General features: G+C 43.8%; 1 long non-coding RNA gene across 1 annotated transcript; it reads left to right on the top strand.

Annotated features, from left to right (window-relative positions):
* The first annotated feature begins 10,353 nt into the window (after positions 1 to 10,353).
* Positions 10,354 to 15,583, top strand: LOC142777451 (uncharacterized). Its single transcript, XR_012888102.1, has 3 exons — positions 10,354 to 10,418; positions 12,713 to 12,804; positions 15,508 to 15,583. It is a non-coding gene; the product is annotated as an uncharacterized LOC142777451 (long non-coding RNA).
* Positions 15,584 to 17,126: the final 1,543 nt, after the last annotated feature.

Here is a 17,126-nt window from a genome sequence, read left to right as displayed (position 1 = left end):
GAACCTGTGCAGGAGCACCTTGATCCACATCGGTGTCGGGAAGAACCGTGAGCGAGTCCTGTGCTCCCACGACTCGTCAGCGTCATCAGCTATTGCCAGCTTCAGCGCACAATGTCGCTCCCGTACAATGCGGACTGCACAACGTACGCAGACTGACAAAGTACGATGGTGTACCCACACTAGTTATAGTGCTGCTCATGCTTTGGGTTGTAAGGTCGTTGTAAACGCTAGTGAACGTCGACAGAGGAAGGACAGCCGAGCACTGGTGCTTATGGCGTCCTGAACTTCATCGGTCCGTGTGCTGTCGCGCTGCAATGACTTCTTAGGTGTAGACAGACTCGCTCAAAACGTTTTTTCTATTCAGGCTTCAAGTGCTTACGACTCAGTTCGACATAAATTGTGCAGTTCACTGATATAAGCACCGGTGCGATGTGGTGACTTTTTTGTCTTGGCATTTTTTGGAAGTCCAGGTAGTTATGAGGGCGTTAACAGGAGCGGCATGTCTGACTCAATCAAAATATAATTGGACGAACTTGGGTCTTAAGTTGCGAATGAATGAAAATCGTTCAAATTCGACCATGCCTGGCAGAGTGGTCTTACGGGGAGCGATCATTTCAAACAGTGGCCAATGCGGATTTCATCGGCTGTAATCATTCAGCGTTACGGTGAATAAAATTATCTCATCACATTTTCACATGATAAAGATAGGTCAGCCCTTTCAAAACAAATTTTTCAAAACAAAACTTTGAAGGAATTTTACAATTTTGAGTTCTCTCTCTATTAAGGAAATTCAAAAATGGTTAGAGAAAAAAACTCATGAAGCTATCTTGAGTCGCTCAAAAGCTGTCACCATTTTCTCAACCCCAGAAGGATGCATCCGAAACTGAAACTAAATAAATGTTTCCGTTTCCACAACAGCTACCATCTTGTCATAAATAACACACACACATACACACACACACCACGTATATATATATATATATATATATATATATATATATATATATATATATATATATATATATAAACGTAATACAAAGTAAACTAAGTACGTTTTGAACCTTGTGCAATATCTTGTTCATATTGCATTTTAAAATTTTCACTACTTGGTGGAGCACTGCACTAGTCGAATTTCTCGCGCTTTTGTTCAGCAGTCACTGTTGTTTTCTATGTCATCTCGAGTTCTTCGACTTAGTTCTGGCTTTCTAAAAAGAAAGTCATGATATTTCCTGAAAAATGGCAACTTATATGGCAATAAAAACCATAAACGCAAGTTAGCAATTCAATATGCTAAGCGTGGATACACCCTGGAGCACGGGGATTAGAGTGAACTATAGAGACAAGATGAGCTAAGAAAAAAATAATTCTTTCGTGTCACTCAAAAAAGCTCATACTATTTCAAAAGAAGACCCAAGCTAAAAGCCAGGTGAATTTCAAGCTTATTGAATGTTGATTTGTTTATTGGACATTCGGTTCAAATCTTTAGTTATTCTATTAAAACCGTGTGCTTTTTTTGCATCCTAATACTACGCGAACATCTATATGGTTCTAACCAATATTTTCATATAAAATTTTGCGTTCTTATTTTTAGTGAGTGGAGCTGTGCATTCAAGCAGAGTTATTATTAAGAAGGGGTAACTTTTTGTAATATGACCAACTGCGTGCAAATTAAACTTGACAAATATCAAATTTTTTGCCCCTTTCATGATTACGCACCTAGGCTTCAAGACATGATGGTCGTGGAGGTTATATGCATGTCATGTTGTTCTTGCTACATTGCTGCCAAGTCACGTTTGAGTTGAACCAAAAGTTTTTTAGTTATCACTGTTGGTGCAGCAGGCACATTTTGGCCTTTTTTAATTTTTATAAACCTAATTTTTTACATTTCTTTTGTTTCACTATTTTATTCTTAGAAGTTTACAAAGCCCTACAAGCCAAATCACTATTGTCACTTTTGCAGTAAAACTAAAATTTTTTTCTTGATGGTGTCGACCTACCTTCGGTGTACTGTATTTGAGAACAAAAAACTACGCATAACAAGGCAGAATGTACTCAGCGGTTTCTGAACCACGCCTCGGGCTTGGCGAAACAGCGCATTCTACAAAAAAGCAAACACTGATGTGACCACTTCGGTACAATTTTGCAGTCGCACTACAAACTTCACAAGAGGAATGTGGAGTTGCCATTCCAAAAGCCCCATCTTCATACAAAACTGAATATACGAACCGTGCAACGTAAAAGTACGAAAGCAACTTTTCTATCCTTCTTTTTTGGTTCCGTGATTACACTGTAACTACTTCTAGGTTGCTCTGTTTGTATATTCAGCTATGTCCTACCAACTTTCGCAAATTTCTACGCATCATACGTAAGTCTTGTCCTCAATAACTTCAGCGGTAGGGGTGCCAGCGGTATGTCGCCAAACAGCGCACTGTTCCAACTCGCTTACAGTGGACTTTTATTAAGAGTTGCAATTTAATAATTTAGCACGTACTGAGACGCGCACCGCGACTTAATGGCTCCGCGCTTCATATAGACCTGTTTCATGTTTGTAATCAGAGGTATAGATGCCGTCAATGTAGTGAGGCGCTTGTAGCTACTTTGCGGCGCGTATAGGCTTTGCCCAACGCTCACCATCGCCCTCTATGATCATGTGACACGCCAGAGGCTATCCGACGCGCTGATCTTGGAGGCAACTTTGCAGATGGTGTGCCCATTGAGTGGTGAGTGGGAGTGAGCTTTCGGTTGAGCGGAGTTTACGCACCGCAACATCGCGATAAGCACCGCAGTGTGTTGATGGTGCCTACCGCTATTTACAAATATTACATAGGTCTATAGTACGCTAAATTTGCACAGTAGCAATGCTTGTGCGTGCACAGGAATTTCAAGTGCAGAAAGTAACGCGGTCCCATGACGCGCACTCAACGACATGGCACGCGCTAACGTATATAGCTTCTTTCTCCGTCACCCCTCCCTGTGAAGCACCTAGCACTGCCGTCGGGTCGAGAGAAGGAAGTACCCTAAACATGTAACAAGTCTTTTTAACTCCGCTCAATCTTTGGTATCGTGAAACTTTTGCAGCAATCGATTCATGAGGCTATAAACTGCCATTTCGAGGTTTCTTTTTTGATGATTTCTAGTAAAAGTGGTTGAGGACTCATTACACTTTTTTCTACTTTAACAAGAAAGTGTTTTATGCCGGGGTTCACTAAGACTTCATTGGCGTATATTCGTGACGAAAGGAATGTGAAAAATCAACAAAAAGTTCAGAAAGTGAAAGTTCAGTCAAGTGAAAAAGCAAAGAAAATTCAGAAAATGGGAGTCAAACGCATGACCTTCCGGTCTGCGGACAACAGACGCCGGGCGCCCTACCCACTGCGCCACGGCCATATATTGTGGTATATTTACAATTGTGCCTTTTATATCTAACACTGTCCTCTCACAGTGCTCTTGTAAAAGGTTAAATAATGCATGACGACCGTACCATTTCCGAATAATTCCTTCAACGCGTCATTGATATGCGTCCGTCTCATTTGGTGCGATTCGGCTACGAGGAGTGGAATTTCGCTGATGCAGTATTATAAAACCAGGTGACAACATTACCCCTAGCATTGGCTTCGTTCATAACATCCATGCATAACCGAAATTGCTATGTGTCACCTGGTTGTACCTCCGCGCTCGCCATTTACGCTCGTCTCACGAAAACTCGCCGCCAGCCATAAGTGTAGACACGATGCGCGTTGCGTTTCCCTCTAGTGGGGAAGTAGAACCGTCCACTGGCTGAAGGGAGCTGCATTGCTCGTACTGCCCGGTCCGACATTCTTTCATATTAGCCGTTGGGAATGCAGAGAAAACAGATGCGCGCACACGTCCCCCTGAGTAGCCCTGCCGCAATCCGTTCTCGCATGCAGGAAAGAAGACGTGCGTATCGCGTTATATATTCTTTGTTTTCCGGCAGTGCAGTCACTCAGAAAAGCTCGACTGCATGTGGCCTATACTCGGACATGCCACGAGTAGAAGACCTTAGCCCAAGTTCGATGTCCACTCAGCTAAGAGTCTGCTGGCTGTCACACCGTTTTATGATTCCGCTCACACCGTTCCCTACTACGGCTAGCACAAGCCCCTATGACTACAAGGGTTTGTTTGATCGTTGATGATGGATGTTTATCTTTGGAACAGAGTTGTATCACTAAGCGTCAACGCGGGTGCAATCACGCTAAACGGTGTAAAAGCTGTCCAACATGAAAATATTTGTATTCTTATATCAATATACGAAAAACTTTAAACTACTTCTCTAAGGACATGTTTTACTTTTGTGTTATATTGTTCCCTATGGTGGAGGGATCAATTATATTTTTGATAAGACATGTGCATTGCAGATGCTGACACTTTCATTTTCGTGATGCAGCCTCAAGAAACTGTCGCCGCTCATTCTGATGACCATGAGCCAATGGACCTCACCCAGCAGCTACTACAAATCTGTGATTACAATGCTGTGTTGACGTTCGAAGTAGCGCTGCGGTTTACGTGAGCTGTTTCTTTGTTCGTTCGGAATGTACTATCTAGGTCAAATGAATCTCGAACAGTGGCCAGCCTTCGTGATCGTATAGTACGTACAATTCCCTTATAACCATAGACTGGTACGCATATATGCGCGGACATGCCGAACAGGATGCGCCCGGCGGTCAATCACGATCGTTTCATGGTGCACACTGTACCATCACAAAGAGTGGCCGCTGTTATGGTTTCATTTGATGCAGATAGTACTATTGGTGTCAAATAAAACCAGCACAGTGGCAAGCCTTAACACTGGTATAGTATGCGCCGCCCTATTATCACCATTGAGAGGCATACGCATCCTGTTGGGCAGCTCTGCGCATATATGCTCTCCCGTTCATGTTGCTAAGTGGAGGACGTGCACTATACCAACACGAAAGCTTGCTTCTATTTTCGTTTGATTTGACGACAGTATTAGCGGAAGAAGATTGCAACAAGCGACCACTTGCCGGAGCGACAAGGTTGCGACATGCGGCACTGCGTTTTTCCCGAGCGTGCTGATATCAAAAGTGCCAAGTACATTCCACTTTTCGAAGCAACGGTGGCCCGTTGAATGCGCTTCAGGTTTTTCTGGGCAACAGGAACGAAGATACGGTTACTCGTAACTTCAGAGCAGACAGGAAAAAAAATTACACCATCTCCCAGTGAACAGAACCATGAGTATCACGCGAAGCAGCACATCGGCTGACTTAAAGCTGTGTGAATAGCAGGTACCTTGCCCGATGTTAACGTGTCCTTGCAAGTGGAGCACATCATGAGGTCGCTGTAGTTTCTGTTGCTGTTACTCGTCCCGAACTCTTGTTGGAGCACGCCACGCGGGTTTATCAGCACGCCACTCGGGAGCGCATGCGTTCATCGCACGTCTGCATAATCTCGTTTCCTGACGCCATCACGTGATGGATGAGATAGTGTGAGGGGGAGAGACTTGAGGATCTTACCCAGCCCCTTACATAAGCCCGAACGCGCCACCATTACGCACTGTAAGGGTGCCCACCCACACTGGATAGAGCTCGAACATATACCATATAGGGTGTCCCACATAACGTGAGCCAAGAATTGAAAGTGAAAGGCACTTAGGAGGCGAATTGAACCAAGTGCATACTACCCGCACTAGCCTGTAGGTACTCAATCTATTTTTTATTTCTACCCATACTAATTAGCTAATAATTCCTATTCATATATTTTTAATTATGGGCTGGGAACCCAAATTATCAAGACTGAGATGTGCAGCACTTTCTAAACCACCGACTGAATTATTTCCTGTACGATACGTCCAGCGCTGTTATTTTTTCCACGTTGTAAAAAAAGCCTATAGCCGCAACTATAGCAGTGCGATCGCGGTCCGTCACACGGCTTTTTTTTTTCCGATTTCGCAGGCTTCATTTACAACGTGGAAAAAATAAGAGTGTGAGACGTATCGTACAGAAAACAAGTTAGTCGGTGCTTTCTGAAAGTGTTCTACATCTCAGTGTTCATATTTTGGGTTTCCAGCCTATAAATAATAAAATTGGTAATTAGGAATTTTTAATTATTTAGTATGGGGAGAAATGAAAAATAGCCTCAGTATTTACAGGCTAGTGCGAGTAGTACGCGTTCGGTTCAATTCGCCACTGAAGTGTCTTTCATTTTCAAAGTCTTGGCTCAAGTTATGTGGGACACCCTGTATAAGCTGCTTCACGTCTGAAAGGATATCGTGTGCGTAGCCACATGTACCCATAAACAATGAAGCGGCTTCGCTTTAAAATGTTTGCTTTAGGATGAGGCAACAGCAAGATGGGCTGCTTTCCGCCTGTCCGCCAGCTACCCTTGCGTTGGTAAACGGCATAGGCTCTGTAAAATGTGCATCGCAATCTCGCTATCGGCAGATCCGTTAAACAACAGCGCTGCGTGTCGCGATTCTGTGGCTTCGGGCACCATTCAGTCATGCTAATGTTTTTTCGTTGAGACTGTACGTCGAGATATCCATTTATGTATTCGTATGCGTGCGCATGTGTTGGGTAAAAGGAATGTAAAAAAATAGAGCCGTATGGTAGTATGCGTGTCTCGGGTCGGTAATTTCTCGAAGATATATACTGTCGATTATCAGCACAGAAGGTGGCCAACAATACCAAAATAGCCGGCCATCCAGTCACGCGTTAAATGAATATATGTGTCTCAGTGACGGATACATGTTTCAACGTCTACTGCACATTTCGGTCTTAGTCGCTGGTGTTAGCATGCATTGAATATAGCGTGGGACATTTTGATGAGGCACTCGCGTCTTTAACAATTTAGAAGACAGGAAATTTAAAATAATTCCCAATTGTGTGTGTTGCGTTCAGTGGCGGGAGATCACTTGATGAGTGATTATCTTTTCAGCACCTGTGAACAGCGAAACAACAATGTGGGAAGATGTGGTGCTTATCAGTAATAGTAACGATTTAGGTGCATTATTCATGCTTATCCCACATTTCATCAGCCACATTTGTCTAAGTCATTCACCTGTACTTCAGGTGGAAGAGCTATACGCTCATTTGTGCTGAGGAGTTCTTTTTGTAACACTAAACTGTGTTTTATACAACATGCTATACCTTTTCGTGGGTACATCGCGTTTGTCAAAGAGAAAAACTAGCGACAATAAAGCGAATGCCTTGGACGCTTCATCAAACGCAAAAAGGTACCGTCGGCCTCTCGCGGCTCCAGCTTCAATGGGAGGGACGGAAAAAATCATGCTGTGATGACTGCACCTTGATGCAACACCACATGATTATGTCACTTGGTCAAAGGTAATGGCTACTCACAAAGCTGGTACAACACCTGGAGGATCGACTGAGCAGAGACGGAAGACTGGTTTCAGTCAGCATCGGCTGATGAGTAAGAGGCCCTGTGAGCTCTCCTTATTTTATTCAGGAGTGATTCCTTGCACTGGCTGATGGGAAGTCGGAGCATGTCATCGTTCCAGATTTCCGAGAGAACCGCATAACCCTGAAATACGCTCACATCTGCCATTTGGTAGGCCCTGCGACCAACAACAGTACTGTCGGCTAATAGACAAATAGTAGCTCATCATTTCTATAACTCAGATTTGTTTTCTTGGCCATAAAAGCAGTGAAGACGTTTAAGTTTCTTCCTAAAAGTAGTAATGAACAGTCAGACGTTGATAGTACAGAATCTGTACAGCGCGAAAGAAGTGCCTGGTTTGGCTGAGGAGTACGAAGGCGGTGAACCGTGGCTTCATATTGGGTACATCATATACATTCCAGAAGTTGACGTCTATTTTACGAATTCTTGTTTTCGTGGAAAGGTCACCCTCATGTTAACGCAGTCTCTTTTTCCAGTGAAGATTGCCGCAAATGCGTCAAGCTGGGCGAAGGGTGCACAGCTGACGTTTACCTCATCCAGAGGCTGAGCGGTGAGGAGAGTGCAGTAAAAGTAATCCCGTTGCGCAACAAAAGGGACGAGTACAGCGAGCTACCAATGCCCTTGGCCAGCATCATTGCTGAAGGAATCGTAACAAGGTGCGCACACTGGTTCATTGGGTGTTTCTACAACATTAAAGGGCCCTGAAACATCTTTTCGGCATGATGCGAAAGCAGTGCCGATCAGTAGTCGAGGCTCCTGAGAACACGTGGGCCAAACATAGCGCAGCACGTTGCCTGGAATATACAATTAACTCTGCTAGCTTGATATTGTTCCCTCTTATTTTTAAAAACTGTGCCGTATACCGAAATTCATGGGCATTGGATGGTTTGAGCATTGAGTGCTGCGTAGTTACTGAGGCTGCCACGGAGGCGGCCGTGTGCCTTCATTCGCTATCACAGGGAAAGCCACGCTTTCAAAGAAAAAGAAAGTGCACAAGGTCATGACGCCTGCGTGATGTAACTTCTTTTCCCTGTACCATCCCTACCTTGTTAGCCTCCATCGCGAATGTTTGAACCCGAGAAAAGGGAAAGGAATTATCTCGTGCGAGGAATGTTTCTTTAACTCCACTCGTACCTGGTGGTTTTTAAAATTTCGGTGGTCCATTTGTGAGGCAATGAACTGCTTCGGTCAAACTGTTCTATAGGTACTTGAAAAAGTGTTGCAAGGCCCTTTTTACGGAATATTTTAACGTAGACATGCTAATATAAAAGGACGTGGTTGTGTAAGAGAGACATCAGTGCATGGTAATGACTGTGTGGTGAAGGGCGATACATAATTTAGTGATTACGTGAATTATAGCACAAAGAGAAGAAAGGGAACGGGGGCAATCTAGACTCGGAACTAATTTTATTGCGTTCTGGATGCAAGCCTACGTATGATAGAATCAGTGAGTCGTACGCAAAGGGTGCAGTTTTATAGCTCACGGATTGATAACCAATAAGGTTGAATTTCCTCGGACATCATCAAGTTCATTGTCAGAGACTAACACACGCGTAAGCTCCTTTTCTGCTCAGAGCTTCATATATTTCCCTCTCCCCTGCGTTGTGAAGCTGCGCAGCGTAGGGATGTTTTAGTAGTACGGGCCACGTGAACATCTGCAAAGGTACGCAAGGTGCCCAGGCAGTACCTGCGGTACCGTTCGGTGCTCCCGCAACCTTGCGTTTATGCACCAGACAATTTGATCAACGTAACAACTGTCACAGGACAACGGAGTCTAGTTTCTTCTACAATATTGCACTAATGGAAAGGAAAAGAAAAACACGCGTGGCATGACTTCCTTTACAAGCCTTGTCCGGTAGTATTTGTTACGCACACAGAAACACCAATCGGTGTGATTGGAAGAGCGCACATAGATTGAAGTGTTCATGTCCCACAAGTGGAAGTTGGTTGTCCCACTTTAAGTTGCTTTCTTAACATTCTATTTCCATTAAGCAGAATGTAAACATATTAATAGGGTTTCATTGTTATATATGCATGCAGTTTATTTTATTTGTTTATAAGAACGTTTTAATCGTGCCACCATATTAGTTCAATGCTCAACTTGGCCTTCTTCATTAGCCAGCGCTGGCTCTTCAAGAAGACCAATGCGTCAACTTCAACCAGCTGACTGCTTGACTTAGAAGCCCGCAAAGATGTCACAAAAACATTCTTCGTAAACAAAAACCTTGATTGAACCACTGCAACCTACGAACGACCAAAATAATGACATAAAATTTTGTAAGGACAAACTTGACTAGCCGCTTGTTGTAGCTGCTGATTTGAATGTGTACGTTACTCCAACGCAGTTTTTTCACCGTGGTCCTGGAGTCTTCTGTTGGCAATCCCATGGTAGTTCAAGCTAAAAACAAAAGCGCTGTAGTGTAATCAAACAATAAAAAATCATCCTGATCAATAAATACTACATCTACAGTGACAACCGTGTGGTGTGGATTGTAACCAACTTTATTAAATCAGCCGTTTTGGTGGTGCGGCTTGTCTAATGGCAGTTTTGATTTCAGTGTTGACTATTACCTTTTATAAGAATCTAATGATCATTATGTTGGTACAGATATATGTCTCGGCAAGCGTTGCTCGTCAACACAGGAATACGCTGACTAATGCTTCTCGTGAGACGCACATCAGCGCACCGTAGCATGCCTTCGTTTTTGATGAAACTGACGTCTATGCTGCAGCATAAGTGCCAAAATTAGGTCGGGGCTTATGCTACGCCTTAGGTCTCTCAGTACTTAACAAGCCTGCTAACCCTCAGATATGCACACAACTACTCAATTACCACAAATACATTCCGAATCTCAACGCTTAGACCAAATGAGAACATTGCTGAATCGTCTACTGCTTCGCGTGACATCGGTTTGCCGCAATTCATAAAATCTGCTAGCATTTTTTTCGGTATTTTTCAGAGAGTTAAGCAACCTGCGGTTTGGGCACCTAAACCAGTCGTCTAGCTTCATTAAGCTGAAGGGGTGAGTACCATCGGGAAGGACCTAGCATGGTTCTTCAGCACACGAAACGTACTTCATTTAAATTTCGATACGTTTTTAGTTTTTGTAAGTTTTTAATGAATCATGTACAATTGACATGCTTTTGGCGTTCAGGTTGCACCATGTAAACGGGAATATGAACAAATCTGATGAAAGAGAATTTGTCACATCAAATTCGATCGCAGCTCTCTATCACTATCACAGAAAATTTGCAAAATGTCATGTTTCTCTAGCCTAACAATAAACAGCTGTAGTTGAGTGCCCGCAACAGCTCTGCGTATGCAGCCTATCATTGGAAATGGCTCGCAGGCTGCGTCCGGAGAATCTAACTAAATCTGTCTAATGTGATTTTGGAGGGCGCGCTTGGGGCAGAGCAAAGTGGACGTCTTTACTTTAGCGGTCACGTGATGGTGCGGTATGCAGAAGTTCCTGTGCGCGGGTCATGCACTCTCACGTTTCCTGTCATAAGCAGCGGCAGTGTACATGAGAAGTCGCACTTTTCCTGTTAAGGTGCCTGAGACACTGTTATAGACCTGTACAGTCTGAACTTCCAGCTTTATTTTTATGCGGCAAACATGGCTGAAAAAATTATATCTTGCAGATGATAGCTTCACTGAGCCACAGAAATCCTTTTATTGACAAAAAGCTTACAAACAATTACTAATCTCGTTGTCATAGGATTTGTTGTAATCCAAAAGTAAACCGAGTCTTCACAGAGGTAGCTGAGCTTTTATGGTTTGTTGTTTTGTCCCAAGGTCGAAAGGATGAATTACATAGTAGCGACAACTTGCAATGTCACGTGAACGACAAGCTGCTTGAAACATGCAGCACATTTCTGAAGCAAAAAGAATGCAGAAAAATAAAATACACTGGACGAGCGCGAGCTAACAAGTGTCACAGTTAGACGCTTACAGCGTTCTGCTCAGACCAAAGAAGCACGTACGGAACGAACTCACAAGTATACACATTACCAGTGTGAACTAACTGTTAGGATTGTTACTTGTGCGTGAGAAGAATGCTCTTTTAACAAGCGCGGCCGCCGCATCGAGCGAAGTGCTCTCTGTAACTTTAACGTACACCTGCATTGAAAGCCCAAGACATACAAACCACACCCCAATCGAGGGATAAGCACGGGAGCAGGAGCACGAGTGACCACGTACTGTTAAGGCGCGCGCGCATTGCAACTAGAAAGGCGATGATCTTTGAAGTGCGCCCCTTGGACTCTTCGTGCTTTCTTGCCACGGAAGTAACCGATCTCTGGTTAGCGCGAGTACTAAGTGGTGTATTTAATTAGCTCACCATTAGCTAACTAAAGGGCGTACGCCTTGTGACCAAGTCTGTTGGCGCTGCGGACCAGGGGGTTGTAGGTTCCACTCCCAGCGACGGCACTCTTTCTTGTGTGTTCTTTGTCGTCTCCAAGTGCATAAATTTTACACCAGATCGGGGACAGAAAAAGATCAGTGGCGCCGCGGTGGGCTCCGTCATAAAACACTTTCATGTAAAGAAAAAACTTGAGCCACAGTACAAGTACGGAATACGTCTTTTGAAAGTTAATAAAACTGCGCAAAAACAAGACGAAGGAAAGTGACACGAAAAAGGGCACTGATTGCAAAGCTGAAGTTCTATTGAAAAAAAAACAATATATAGTTACTCGAAAGGACCAAAATTGTTACGTTGTATTATAGTCTTGTGCGTGACGTCAAATAGAGGATTCTTCCTCAAACAGCTCCAGTAATGTAATGCTTATATGTCACTCACCCATTTCGTGGAGGGAAAAGACCTCGAATATCTTCTGCCCCCTCTTGACAGTATCGTTTTAGAAGCGTGCGATGTTTTGGAGATGGTTTTGAACTTTTGGGTTATCCACCAACTAGCCCACACATTGGCGCTTATTTATCACAGTATGCATGTTAAGTAATACATGCGCTAAGACTCATGCGTAATACGTATTAGTCTTAGAGCATAGCAAGTGTGTGTTTATTTCGTGACTCTCTTATATTTACTGGTTGTTTTCGCTTCACTCTGCTCCATATCAAGATGCTACCAAACCTACCCAGCAAAGCAATATTGTAAGTAACTACGGCGAAGAGCTCTGGCCTTAGGAATGCAGAGAAGGAAGATAATTGGAAAATAGTTATTTCGTTATCTCGTCTTGTTGTCTGGATGACTGGACGGGAGACGGTGTCATAAGAAGTGCGACAACCTACCACGTATTTTACCTGCACACTACTTCTTTTTGCATATTACCACCATTTTGTGGTTTTGATTTCTTACAGAATGTACTTTGTTCAAGGGACATACCATCCCATCTTGGCCCAGAGCTGGACAGAGTACAGTCTGAAGTATGGCTCGAGCAACTCAAACCCCTGTAAGTGGCTTACATATTTTTTGTTGAGCTCATTATGTAGTAAGTCAACGGCTTCGTGATAACTATAGCTGACTGTACCGCAAGCTGTATTCAGCCTGGCAATATAAAAATAAGGGAAATGAAAAACTTCAAAGTGGGCATCAGGATTGACACAAGATTGTTGGTGCTTTTTCCGCACGCATGGGTGGGCTCAGGTGTAACAACACTCACAGAAGCCTGTGTGTGCAGTCCCCAATGATTCGACTAGGGAGGACTAAGCCAGCAGTGAGTTTTGAAAGAGTTCCATCATTCCTTAAAAGTATAGTATAGTACTATAGCAATATCAATACTTCATCTAAGGCTGGGCGTATACGTTCTGATCTCATTGAAGTAAAATAATCAATCTACAGCCACCAAAATATTCAACCCACATGTTCGAGTGGCAATTTTCTTCACTTCTAACGGCGCTCAAAGTGCTCTCGCGAGTTGAGGCACCTTCTAGTAGTCGGGCAGAAGCGGGGGCATTGTCTTTCATTGGTCGAGGAGGAACACTTTTTTTGGCACCGAGGGCAGCCAATCGAGAGCAGTTTTTGGTGCTCCGCGTCCAGCGGTGGAGTAAAGAGAGTGCAGAGGAAGTCACACAACGTGTCTCACGTCACTTCTGGTTCAATCCAGGGGAGGTGGTGGGCCCGGATAGTGCGAGGGTGCGCTATGTCTGAACATTTTCACGAAGCCGGCGCCTAAGCAGTGGAAAAGTTTTAGAGAGCAGGGCGTTTAGCCCTGCTCTCAGAGCTGCGAGATTGTTTCATTGGAGGTATGAGAGCACACGTCCCCGTGCACTGCTCTGGCTGCTCGTTCCTCTTGCGCTGCTCGCCCAATAGAAAGCACTATTATTGTTGCCCTGTTTCCAAATTGACACCATCGCACAGCGTTCACGCACTGGAAAGACACCGTTCACGAACGCTAGGTAAGTTTAAGTGGGTTTACTAGCGTAACACACGCTTTATTAGGCAAATATACGAAATAACAAATGATGAGAAAGGATTGAAAGAAGGAAAGGGCTGTTTCTGCAGGCCTAGCTGAAGCACGCCTCAGCATCTGTAAGGGGAATAGGCCGGAACGATGGCAAATGAATAGGAGGAAATGAGAGGAAAGCGATATCCATAAGCAAGGACTTTGTCGGCGGCCCTGGCTGGTTTTATGGTCCACTCTTCCAAGGAAGCGAAAAACTGTCTTGAATATGTGCGTTGTGTTGTGGACATGGAACAGGAAGTCCCTCTGTGTAGCCACCAGTAGACCCTAGCGATAAAGCTCGGCAATCAAGGCGGCCTTTAGAGTTAGAAGGGTATTTAGAGTACGACACTGCATGTGTGAACCAATATTCGGGAGCGAAGGATTCTCAAGAAAAGAACGGCGTCCACGACAAATGGATAATGTGCATTGTTTCTAGAAAACATTGTTGCGCCAATGGAGCAAATTTGTTTAGTATACATTATGTGGTCATTCACACAAGGACAGCGTCATTAGATCTAAAGGGCCACAGTTCATATTGAAATGCATCAGAAAAATTTTGATAACGGGGGCTTGGGTAATTCCACTCTTCCAAATACCCTCGCCATGCCTGGCGAGGGTATTCCATAGCCTTGAATCAAGCAGGGAAATACCTTATCACTAAGTTACCACGGGGAGCGTACACGTTATTTCTGCATATCCAATTGCTCTGTATATATTTCAACTGCCCACTAGCTACATTGTATGTCAAAAAGAAAGAATGATATTGACATGTGCCAAATATTTGTAGTATTTTTAAAAGTACCATTAGCTCTGCTAAGCTTATTTTTACATTTCGTTGTAGAAACTTTCACATGAGCTTGTAACCGTCTCGTTTTTCGTTTTTTTAGTTGCTTAATTAAAGGTGCACTAAAATCAAACAACAATGTACGTCACAGTGCAAGCTGAATGTATTACAAGGTCTAAGATGACAATATTATCAACAGCAGTGCTTTATTTACCGAGAAATTAAGGAAAACGTATGAGAATGAATGCGCCACCGTAGGACTTTCGCCATATCATCCCAATGACGTCAGAAAAAGCGCCTACGATTATTCACTAGTAATCGATCTAGCTGCCCTAAATAAAGAACATTCCGTGCATCAATTGACGTAAAAAAATGCTGCTTGTTCGTATCAGTTTGATTCATGAAAAAAATAACCGCAGGACGTTCCTATGGGAAATGGCGCAACTGGTTCGAAAATTCAATTTTTTGTTTTGTTAAACTGGCCAGGTCGTGTCTTCTAGTGGGGCCGAGGTGAACCAAGGATGCCCGCAATGTAGAAAGCCATGGCTAAAATTAGTTCAATGGCCGTTGTTGCTGCTGTGGCTCCTCCTTTCCCTCTGCTCCAACTATGGCGTCGGCGGCCGCGCAATAAAGCCAGGCAACGTTGTGCAGGGCAAGTGACGTCAGACTTCTCATGTAGGCGGGTAATTTGAAGTGCGCTAACTCTATGCGGACCACTAAAATTCCATTTTATTTCAAAATAAATGGTTCCTTGGTACAAAAGTAACACTATGATGATCCGCGACCGCTATTAGCAGGCAACCTCGACTTAATTGTTGCCTTTAGTGTTCCTTTAATGGCGACTTATCTGTCATATGTGAACCCATTGAGCATTGCCTGTGTTACGTGCTTCTATATTTGTTGCCAATGCTTTGTTTTTATTTCAGCATACTTCGAGGAAACTCAGTTTTATATGGTTCTGGAGTTCGAAAATGGCGGAAAAACGCTGGAAAGGTTCAAGGTATGGCGCCTGGTTCATTTATATGTGTCACTATATATCTATACATCAGCATGCAGCCATTCGGATGCAATTGTGCACGCAGACAATAGCTAGAAAGAAGTGCGAAAATTAGCCTACTTAGCGTGGAAGTGCATAGCAGCTCACTTCTCTATGCAGAGGTGGGGGTAATACATACGATAGCCATGTAAGCCATCAAGAAGGCGTAACTATGTATAAGATTGCAATGTATTCCACATAGTGGGTAGTGTAGGAGGGCAGGAAGTATAAGAGAGGGTTGGGAGGAAAGACAGGAGAATGGCAAAGGGTAAAGCCTGAGTTTCGCCCACGTGACGCCATACAATGCTCCGTGATGCTCTACCCTCTCCGATACTTTTTACCCCCTCATTTTCGCTTCTCTTTCCCACCTTCTTACAATACCAAACTCTGCATGACTATGTTATGCATAGTTTTGTCCACGTGACTCAATACATTGCTATGTAGAAAGTAGCCACGTCTCTAAGTGAAGTGTTGCCATGTGTAACGTGGTAACGTAAGAGTGCGTGAAAGAGAAGTGATGGCGAAGCATAAGATACTACGTATTGCGGGGCGTAGGCTAAACATTGTATACAATAGCCAGGCATAATATGGTAGTGTGAGAGTTGTGAGAGAAGGGAGAATTGAGGGAGAAAATGAGAGTATAGAAAGGGAAAGGTTAAAGCGTAACATATATGCATCATGCAGGCAAAACAATGTATAACATAGCCACTGTACTCCACTACTGTACAAGTTCCACTACCGTACAAGTTAAGTACAGTAGTGGAATATTACAGGAGAGGGGAGTGAGGCTCAAGAGAAGGGAAAGTATGATGGGAGATATTAAAGTATAACATGGCTTCCGAGATGGCAGGCGCGCGGCGGGTTTCTCTCCGGCCGTCCCAATTGCAAGGAGAGAGCGTTTCCGGGGGGGGGGGGGGGGGTGTGGCCCGCTCTTTTCTCCGTACCGCGGCGCTGCTTTGTATGGTCGAATAGAGTTACTGTATATACTACCTTTAGGTAGCAGAGTTGCTCCAAGGCCCGCCATCTTGGGTTCAAATGCCTTGCGCGAAAGCCACTCACCACCCGCGCAGGAGCAGCACTCGTGCTTATAGCGTTGCTTGATTTTTTTTGCTTTCTTTTCTTTCCATTTTTTTATGAAAGTACGAGACAAACTCAGTTGCTCTGGTCACGCCTGGAAGTCTTGATTTTATGTTTACCATTTCGGTAAGTAATAACGAAAGAACGTGCGTCAGCTCATTTAACCAGTGGTACATAAGTATATTTTTAGTAGACCACACAATAGCTTCGGCTTCTTTTGCACTGTTTTTTTCCTATTTACATATATAAATTATTTTTCAGTCTTGATGGCTATCGAGCCAGGTATGGACTATTTTCATCGCGTTGGGCTCATTCGTTACCTGTGTGAGTTAACCAGCTAAAGCTTTGTAGTGTTCAACTGAATAGAGCTGGATAGCAATCGGGAGTGGCCGTACGACGCCCGCGTTAAGCGCACATCTCATATCACAATCG

This window comes from Rhipicephalus microplus, chromosome X (assembly GCF_043290135.1).
Source record: "Rhipicephalus microplus isolate Deutch F79 chromosome X, USDA_Rmic, whole genome shotgun sequence".
Taxonomy (NCBI): Eukaryota; Metazoa; Arthropoda; class Arachnida; order Ixodida; family Ixodidae; genus Rhipicephalus; species Rhipicephalus microplus.
Note: the sequence above shows the minus strand (reverse complement) of the source record. Positions and strands in the feature narration are given on the sequence as shown.